The following is a 10,643-nucleotide window of genomic DNA, read 5'->3' on the forward strand; positions in this document are numbered from 1 at the left end:
TGAGGAAGGACCCTGTCGGCTAGCATTGAAAAAGTACCCTTCGCTGCATGCAACAGTTTGGCAATTAGCAGAGGAGTTTTCTTTGTGGCTGGTTTGACTGTACTCCTGGCTGGAATATTCAATCTCAAAAGATGCTACATTCTGCTTCGCATGCAGGCATTTCCTGTGTGGAGGACATGGGTTCCATTCTGAGTCTATCTTCACTGTCACCGGTTACAGCAACTGGCGGAAAGCTACAACAGCTTTCAAAACCCACCATGTAAGTGCAGCGCATAAGTTTGCTATGGAGGCATGGGCTGAATTCAGATTGAGAAACAAGACGGTTCAAGATTGGGAAATATGCTTGATAAAGGACATGCAAAGACTGTCCAAGAAAATTGTGAGTATATGAGAGCAGTGGTTGTGTCTCTACGCTATACTGCGTGCCAAGGCATTGCCCAGCGAGGACACCGGGAGAATGATGGATCTGGCAATAGGGGAAACTTTGTTGAGTTTCTCAGTGTAATTGAGAAGTTTGATAAGACTGTAGCTAAAAAAAATAGAGGACAATCCTGGAAATGCAAAATCCACCCATCACGATATCCAAAATGAAATTATGTGTATTATGGCAGATACGGTCAGATGTCAATAAGTGCAGAAATCAAGGAGGCTGGATATTTTGCCATCATGGTGGATGAAAGTAAAGACTTGAGCAAAAAGGAGCAAATATCAGTGGTGGTGCGGTATTTGAATAACGAAACAGTGCGTGAAGAATTCTTGCACTTCACCTCAGCAGAAAGGTTGGGTGCAGAGTCGCTTCTTAAAAGCATTGAACAGACACGCGCCCAGTGTGTTATTGATAAGAACACCTACATAGGTCAGTGCTATGACAGTGATGTCCGGGTGCAATAACGGGGTACAAGAGAGGTTCAGGAAAGAGGTCCCGCAGGCATTATATATACACTGCCATGCTCACAGACTTAACCTTGTTTTAGTGGATGTTGTGAGCAATGTACCACAAGCGGGTGAGTTTTTTGAAACTGTGCAGCTGCTTTACAACTTATTTTCAACTCTGTTGCCCATGATCTTTTCATGAAGAGACAGAGAGAACTGGAATCAACTGCACAGCCCGTGGAGTTGAAGAAATTGTCAGACAAACGCTGGGCATGGCAGTATACAGCTTTGTGGGCTATAAGGAAATCACTCCCTGCCATTCTAGCTACACTACAGGATATTACGGGTCAACCAAATTCACGAAGGAAAACGGAGGTCAGAGCTGTAAATGGACTGATTGACGAGCAGTTTGCTTTACTTCTCACTCTATTTGAGGATTTATTCCGAGTCACCAAGTTCATGTCAGCCCAGCTACGATCTCCCAGTTTGGAGCTTTCATCCGCTGTGGACTTGGCTCAGTCTATCATCGATGCACTCTCAGCAAAATGGGGAGAGGAATCATGGAGTGAAATTCAGGCAAGAGCTAGGGACCTGTGCGTCAAGGCCGGTATACAGAGCAGACCACATGAAAGGAGACAGGCCCAGCCACCTCGCCGCCTACATGATTTTTGTTGTTGAGGCCCAAACCGAACGCACACCTGTCACATCCTCTGATGACCTTCGCGAGCACTGTTTCTATCCTGTTATGGACAGACTTCTGACTGAAATGCAAAGACAGTTCTTAATTGTGACTGGTGGTGTTCTGACTGGAGTCTCAGCATTGAGTCCCAAACACAAGTTCTTCCTCGTGAAGAATTGTCTTTGGCCAATTGCCGAATACTATGCAGTGACTGAAGTGAACCTGACTGCAGAGCTACATCAGGTTCAGCGTCTGCTGGAAACAAAACAAAAGCAAAGGCAGACAGTGAATGACACAGTGGAATTTCTAGCTCTAATGAGACCCTACCGCGATGCTTTTATAGATTTATACAAACTGACCTGCATATCACTGACTCTTCCTGTTACATCTGCCTCATGCGAACGGAGTTTCTCTTGCCTCAGACGCGTCAAAAACTACTTAAGGAATAGCAGCGTTGATGCTGGGAACAGCAACTTGGCTCTATTGGCCATAAACAGCCGGAGGACCAAAGCACTTGACATCCAGAAAATCGTTGATGCTTTCGCCACCAATCACAACAACAGACAGATTGTACTTCTCTGAAAACATTAATGGTGAGTGCAGTTGATTTTTTAAAAATTTGGGCCAAGGTTAATTCCGATTATTATTATTATTTTCTACCCCATAGTCCTTATGTTTCCTGCAAATCCTAAAATACTACATTGACTGCTATTAAGCCTACTGGTTTTCCTTAGGCTTCCAAGCGTGATTCTGTTGATTTTTGTTTTAAATTCAATAGCCGAATTAGTTGAGGTATTGCATGGTCAGAGTACGATTTGTCCAACTCCTGGTAAAGCCTTGCTTCTGTTGTTTGCCTGTTTTCACTTTCATAACAGTGTATCTTTTGGCATTGCTGTCTATGTAATGCGAATATCAGTGGGTTCATTTTGTGTTTTTCAGTTGAAAAACACGCATTTGACGCTGATTGCGGGATTGGTGCGTGATTCACGTTGTCCGCTGTTGCTCGGATGCTCTGTTTGTTTTTTTTGTTTGTGCTCCGTGTAGCCCAGGTTGTCTCCGATGCCGTTGACACTGTAACAGTTCACTTCTATATTAGATCTATCAATTGCTGTTGCTTGTGAATATACAGAGGCATTTATAGTAGGCACATAATGCTTGAAACTGACTTTTTAACGCCACGCGTCTGGCCTTGCGAATACATATTACCATACAGTGCATCCCTCAGCACCATCACTGAATAAATCAGACTCTCCGTAGCACCAGCAAGCAAAAAGCTCTGGCGCCGCCACTGTGGGGCGGCGGAGGGGGTGAGCGTTTTTTGCAGGGTGGGATGTCTGTGCACAGGCATTTTGAGCCGAAAGATCCGTTCGTGTGCTGTCCTGTGTTCAGTCTCCCATCATAAGTGAAAAGCTGACCCCCCTGCGACATCCTGGCTAATCTCCCCTGCAGCCTTTCTAGAGCAATCCCGGTCTGCGGGGTCGTCTGTTCATTCACCCTGTGGGCCTCAGGCAGCTCCCTGCATTTCCTCAAGGAAAACACTGACACCGTGCGGTCAGGTTCGGCAACGACCAGTCGCTGCAAAGCCAATCGTGGCGCACATTTCCTTTTTTAGAAAACATGCAGATTAAGGTCTGGGATTTGTCACCAGTAAACTACAGCAGTTAATCAAATAATCTAGATTTGTGGCATTTATGCTAACAGTATTTTAGGAGGAGCACGTGGAATAGTAGGAAATAGATCTTTAGAACATTTGTTTGCCTGAATATTGAGGGGTGTGGGTTAAGCATGCACGTGGATGGCAGAGAAGAAAAAGCATACTTACCTGGCAGGGGAGAGACCGTGATCATTAAGGCGGTTCTCCCAGGACGAGGCTATCCCATTGCACTTCGGGTGTGCTGACGCCTGCGATGTCCCCAAATGCGGGATACTCGACTGCAAAATTTGTGGTAGTGGGGGACTGCGTTCGCGCTCTCCCCTGATTTCTAATCTAAAGACAGAGATTCCCCTGTTAAGAGTTTTCTGCAAGTTGTGTACAGTCTTCCAGTACTCAGTGCGTGTATTGACGACCGATGGTTCACTTCGTACGTCTCGCTGCTTCCAGACCCACTCCCTTGTAAGGTTACAAAAATACTGGGGGCCCTGCTGATGGGTCTCGGCGGCGACTTACCTTCTCCCATCCGTTTTCTCCAAACAAAATACACTTGAGAAAATTATTTACGACAAACCATTCAATAACTCTGAATTCATGACTATTTCATTCTGTACAGTTTTCAAATTTTACTCACTCACGTGGCACTCTGCTACTTCATCTTCTATAACACAACTGTAGTTGAGGGGTATATTCCGCGCCACCCAACCACTCCCACTCGCAGCGGAGAAGAACCCGAAAGAAACATTCATCGGATATTTTTTCCAACTTTCAGACCCAAGGCGATATTTCCTCCCTTAATATCCACATCCAGGAATCATAATCTCAAGATTACAACTCCTTCGGGACAGAGTTGAAAACTCCAGATCAAGGGTCTGTCTAATCCGAAACGTCGACTGTCCGTTTCCCTCTGCAGATGATGACTTCAGCCGGCACTTAACGTATGTTGGTGCCGATCATAGCATCTTTTGTCCCTTGGAGTATTTTTTCCACCCCGTATTCAATCCTCCATGTTCGATTGTAGAGGGCAGAGGAAGTTCACTATTTAAGGAAGATAGTTTTAAATGCCACAGGCGCCAATCAACACGGCGTTAATGCAGGAATATCTCACTGTGGTAAAATAGTTTAACTTGGTCCTCGGGCCAAGAGATAAAGTCCATGAGCAGGGTACTTGTTGCCAGTGGATTTGATGAGTTTCTGCTTACAGTCTGCTGTTGGTCCACTGTTCATTTCCCAACATAGATACTGCCTGACTTTCAAGGAGGAGGTACAGGAGCCAGAAGACACACACCCAACTTTTCAGGAACAACTTCTTCATCCCTGCCATCAGAATTCTGACCTCAAGCCTACTAACTCACAATATTTTGCCGCCATTCTGCAATAATTATTTCATTTATTTTATATGTATTTCTTATCGTATTTTATACAAAGTTTTAAAAATTATAATGTATTGCAATGTTCTGCTGCCACAAAACAAAAAATTCACAACATATATCGGTGGTATAAATAAAGTGTATCTAGAGTTGGTGGTATCACTCCAGTGCCTTGAAGACCTGCTGCAGGTTGTCCTTGGCTGATAAAGTTCCTTTACATCCTGACGTGATACAATGTTGGTGATGCACAGAAACGCCAACAATTGTGTGGAATGCAGCTGGGAAATGGCCCTTCCACCCAACTTGTCCAAGCCCCACACAGCATCCTCCCGGCTAGTCCCAGTTGCCCGCAACCTGTCAATCACCTCCCCTCCATGTACCTGTCCAAACCCACACCTCAAAACTCAGCCTGCTGCCAATACCAATCGTCATTCCCAGCATATGGGATTCTCTCCCAAGGCATCGAATTAAGCTGTTTTTGGGGACATTGCAGGAGCTACTGGCGAAGGGCAACATCACTAGATCTGTCAACTTTGGGGACTGGTCACCTTCTTGAAGAACCAAAAGCCTTCTGGGAAAGTAATGCCAAACTGCACCTGTGAGAGTGTGGAAGTGTTGACAAAAGAGATCCAGAAAGAAGGTGTGCTGGAAATTAGAAGGAAGATATCCCTGGGAAAGGGAGGAAGAGGAGGGAACATTTATTGAGATACAGTGATACAACAAAATGGCAAGTTTTCTTTCTCTGATGATGAAATATAATTACACCCAATTTTTAAAAAATTTAAAGATTTATTAAAAACATGTTACAAGATAACTAAAACTGTACAAAGTTTACATTCCAAAACAGATGACATTAAAAAAAAATAAAGCAACCCAATACAGAAAACCAGATCAAAGGAATTGAATAGACCCAGTTACCAGTGTTTACAATTAGTACATCACAGCCAGATTCAGGACATTGACATGACCCCGTGGTGTTACAGTGAAGACTATTCCCAAGTGCCAACATCAGCATCAGACCCACTGAAGTGTCGAGAGAGCTCAAACCGTGCAAGCCCCAGACAGTCACATTTACAGTCCTTTAATCCACCTCCTCAATAGCTGGTCCGGCAGAACTGGCAGTCCCAGCCTGTGCCCTGCACGATTCCCCTGTGGCTGCTCCTTGGTACAGTTTAGCAATGATGGGATTGCTGAGTTCTTCCAGCTCTTTCTGCTTGTGCTCAAACTCCTCCTTCTCTGCCATCTGATTCTTCTCCAGCCAGGATATTGTCTGGTTCCACAGGACAATGACTTTTCTCTTGTCCTCAGCACTGATCTTTCCGGCCATCTTCTCATCCTCCACAGAGCCCTTCATGTTGAAGCCAGGAAGTTCTTGGCTGCAATCTTCTGCCGCTGCATTTCATCCTCATTCTTGTACTTCTCTGCATCTTGCACCATCCTGTCAATTTCCACCTTACTCAGCCTGCCCTTGTCGTTGGTGATGGTGATCTTGTTTGTTTTCCCGGTGCTCTTGTCAACAGCAGAGACACTGAGAATGCCATTGGCGTCAATATCGAAGGTCACCTCAATCTGGGGTACGCCACGAAGAGCGGGAGGGATGCCACTCAACTCAAACTTGCCCAGAAGGTTGTTGTCCTTGGTCATGGCTCTCTCGCCTTCAAACACCTGAATAAGGACACCAGGCTGGTTATCAGAGTAGGTGCTGAAGATCTGGGTCTGCTTGGTGAGGATGGTGGTGTTACGCTTGATAAGGGTGGTCATGACTCCACCTGCCGTCTCCAGCCCCAATGACAGAGCAGCAACATCTAGGAGTAGCAGATCCTGAACATTCTCCGACTTGTCGCCCATCAGAATGGCCGCCTGGACAGCTGCTCCATAGGCCACGGCCTCATCGGGGTTGATGCTCTTGTTTAGCTCCCTACCGTTGAAGAAATCTTGCAGCAGCTTCTGGATCTTGGGGATTCGGGTGGAGCCGCCGACCAGGACAATTTCATGGATCTGGGATTTGTCCGGCTTGGCATCTCTCAGGGCTTTCTCCACTGGCTCCAGAGTGCCCCTGAACAGGTCAGAGTTCAGCTCCTCAAAGCGAGCCCTTGTGATAGAGGTGTAGAAATCAACACCCTCAAACAGAGAGTCAATCTCAATACTGGCTTGGGTGCTGGAAGACAGCGTTCTCTTTGCTCTGTCACAGGCTGTCCGCAGCCTCCTCACCGCTCTCTTGTTCTGGCTGATGTCTTTCTTGTATTTCAGCTTGAACTCCTCACTGAAATGATTGACCATGCGGTTGTCAAAGTCTTCTCCTCCCAGGTGGGTATCACCAGCTGTTGATTTCACTTCAAAGATACCGTCATCGATGGAGAGAATGGACACATCGAAGGTGCCACCACCCAGGTCAAAGATGAGAACATTACGCTCCCCTTTGCCTTTCTTGTCCAGACCATAGGCAATGGCAGCTGCTGTTGGCTCATTGATGACACGCAGGACATTGAGACCAGCTATCACACCAGCATCTTTGGTTGCCTGGCGTTGGGAGTCATTGAAGTAAGCAGGAACAGTGATGACAGCATTGGTGACTCTGCAGCCAAGGTAAGCCTCAGCAATTTCCTTCATCTTGGTCAGCACCATGGAGGAGATTTCCTCTGGGTAAAAGGTTATCCGTAACGCAGCGATGTTAGTGTTGTCAGATTCTCCCAGACTCTGCACCAGATCTACCTCGCCACCTCCAGAATTTTCGCAAAGTCCCAGCGGCTTGCGGGCTCTCAGCGATACTCCCCGTGTAGTGTCGGTTATGAAACAAACATCAAGTGTGTATGTGGTGTGGGGATAATATTGTTTTTCAGATTTATGTAACGACAATTTACGATGGAAATCATTTATTTTATTTGTTAATGGGATTGAAATTAACCCGATGACTTTTTAGTGACTTTCTATCGAGGTTGACAGCGCTGAACTCCGCCTCACCTCTGACCGGGAGCCTTTCTCTTTCTTTAGCCGTGGATTGGCCAGAATACAGCATGATATTGTAAGATTGAGTGGCGATCTTAGATATTTGGCGACAGTGCGGAAAGTAATTAATTAAGGTAAAACCAGCATGAACATTTAAAAAATGGTGTAAAAGCCGGCTGAGATTAATCAGCCAGAGCATTAATTTTATTTTATAACAATTTCATGGCTGTGGTGTCGGAAAGCTTTACTGTTTAATTTGGCTCAATGCTGAGATGTAGTCCTGGAGGATACAGAAGACTTGTGGAGGTTGTGGATGATGTCTGTATTAGTGATATTGCCCTAATATGTTGACCCGCTGCTGGAGGTTCCCTTGGGCCAGAGGTGTAAGGTGCTAGGATCAGCTCCAGATCAGAATCGGGTTTGTCACAGACGGACACTCAGTGACCACTTTACTAGGTACAGCTGTGTGTCTGCTGGTTAATGCAAACAACTAAACAGCCAATCATGTGGCAGCAGCTCAGTGCATAATTGCATGCAGACATGGTCAAGTTGTTGTCCAGACCAAACATTGGATTGAGGAAGAAATGTGATTTTTACTGTGGAATGCCTGTTGGTGCCAGACAGGGTGGTTTGAGTATCTCAGAAACTAATGATCTCTGGGATGTTCGTTCACAATATTCGCTAAGGTTTACAGAGAATGGTGTGTAAAACAAAAACCATGCAGTGAGCAAAAATGCCTCGTTGTTGAGAGTGGTCGGAGGAGAACGGTCAGACTGGTTCTGGACGACAGGAAGGTGACAGTAACTCAAGTAACCATGTGGTACAACAGTGGTGTGCAGAAGAGCGTCTGAATGAACAGCATGGAGAACATTCAAATGGACCTGCTAGAGCACAGACGCACTCTAAGACAATACTTTATTACAGTAAGCATATATATATGCATATTAAACAGTTAAATTACGATAAGTACTACAGTATAAAAGCACAAATTTTAAAAAAAGCAGTGAGGTAGTGTTCATAGCTTGTTGATCAGGACTGTGGGAATGGTGGTGTTAAATATTGATGGTGACAACAAACAGCATCCTGTCCAGGTGGTCTAAGGCCGTGTGAAGAGCGGGTTCATTTGAAGTGGAATGGCTTAATGAAACAATTGAAAAAGCTGCACTGAAAGCCTGAGAGTTTGGAACGTTCAGCTATGAGAAATATTTATGTAGAATGCAGAAAATGGTGTTACCTGTGTGGGTTGTCACAGATGCAAGAGTTGCTGGAGAATTTACAAGTGGAAAGAAGTGGAGTGATATTTGGAAACTTGTCTTTTTGAAACGTCATTTAGCAAGCAAATCACATATGGATGGTGTACAAAAGCTTCGGTAAGAAAATCCTTCATTACTCGCTACAGGCCCTACCTGTGTTTTGTGAGGGGGCAGATGAAGGAGAGCGAAAACGATCAAATCCAGAGGAGAGCAAGTTCTTATTGACAGCATTTTGTTGGCTATTGAAATGAATCCCTGCATACATTCAGTTCAACACACTGATGAACAAATGGAAAAGTGTGTCCAAACCCCGGACAGCTGGAGAAGCAAAAATTACGTGTTTGCATTTCTTGACGTTATCAAAGTTCAAAGTAAGATTTCTTCTCAGAGTACATACGTGTCACCACATACAACCCTGAGATTCTTATTCTGTGGGCATACTTAGCAAATCTATAGAACAGTAACTGTGAACTGTAAACATCCAGAACTGTAAACAGTAAACAAGCTGTGCAAATATAAATAAATAGCAATAAGTAACGAGCATGAAATAACATAAGAAATAGGAGCAGGAGAAGGCCATCCGGCCCATCGAGCCTTCCCCGCCATTCAATAAGATCATGGCTGATCTGTCTGTAAGCTCAGCTCCATCTGCTTGCCTTTCCCCATATCCCTTAATTCCCTTACTATGCAAAAACCTATCGAACTGTTTCCTAAAAATATTTAGTGAAGAAGCCTCAACTGCTTCCCTGGGCTGAGAATTCCACAGATTTACCACTCTCTGGGAAAAACAGTTTTTCCTCATCTCCGTCCTAAATCTTCTCCCCTGAATCTTGAGGCAATGTCCCCCAGTTCTAGTCTCACCTGCCGATGGAAACAAGTTTTCTACTTCTACCTTATCTATCCCTTTCAAACTTTTGTATGTTTCTATAAGATCCCCTCTCATTCTTCTGAACTCCAGAGAGTATAGTCCCAGGTGACTCAATCTGTCCTCACAGGTTAACCCCTTCATCCCTGGAATCAGCCTGGTGACTCTCTTCTGCACTGCCACCAAACCAGTATATCCTTCCTCAAGTATAGAGACCAGAACTTCACACAGTACTGCAGGTGTGGCCTCACCAGTACCCTGTATAATTGCAGCATGACTTCCCTGCTCTTGAATTCAATCCCTCTAGCAATGCAGGCCAATATTCCATTCGCCTTCTTACTAACCTACCGTACTTGCAAGCCAACTTTTTGCGATTCATGAACAAGCACTCCCAAGTCCCTCTGCACAACAGCATGCTGCAATCTTTCACCATTTAAATAATAATCTACTCTTCTATTATTCCTTCCAAAGTGGATGACCTTGCATTTACCAACATTGTATTCCATCTGCCAGACCTTGGCCCACTCACTTAACCTATCTATATCCCTCTGCAGACTCTCCATATCCTCTGTACAATTTGCTTTTCCACTCAGTTTAGTGTCATCAGCATATTTTGCTACACTACACTCAGTCCCCTCTTCCAAATTATCAATGTAAATGGTAAACAGTTGCGGGCCCTGTGACATCCCACTCACCACAGGCTGCTAACCGGGGAAGCACCCATTTATGCCGACTCTCTGCCTTCTATCGGTTAACCAATCCACTATCCATGCCAATACACTTCCTCTGACACCATGCATCCGACTTATTTATAAGTCTCTTCTGCAGCACCTTATCGAACGCCCTCTGGAAATCCAAGTATATGACATTCACCTGTTCCCCTCTATCCACTGCACTCATTGTGAAAATATAACAGAGTCCTTAAATGAGTGTAGATATCCCCTTCTGTTGAAGAACCTGATGGCTGGGGGGTAGTAACTGTTCATGAATCTGGTGGTGTGAATCC

At 45.0% G+C, this 10,643-nt stretch overlaps 1 non-coding gene and 1 pseudogene across 1 annotated transcript; one reads left to right on the forward strand and one right to left on the reverse strand.

Annotated features, from left to right (window-relative positions):
• Positions 1–3,366: 3,366 nt before the first annotated feature.
• Positions 3,367–3,530, forward strand: LOC140198502 (U1 spliceosomal RNA). Its single transcript, XR_011886170.1, has one exon. It is a non-coding gene; the product is annotated as a U1 spliceosomal RNA (small nuclear RNA).
• A 1,944-nt stretch (positions 3,531–5,474) lies between these two features.
• LOC140197438 (heat shock 70 kDa protein 1B-like) lies at positions 5,475–7,206 on the reverse strand (annotated as a pseudogene).
• Positions 7,207–10,643: the final 3,437 nt, after the last annotated feature.

The sequence above is a fragment of the Mobula birostris genome, chromosome 5, assembly GCF_030028105.1.
Source record: "Mobula birostris isolate sMobBir1 chromosome 5, sMobBir1.hap1, whole genome shotgun sequence".
Lineage (NCBI taxonomy): Eukaryota > Metazoa > Chordata > Chondrichthyes > Myliobatiformes > Myliobatidae > Mobula > Mobula birostris.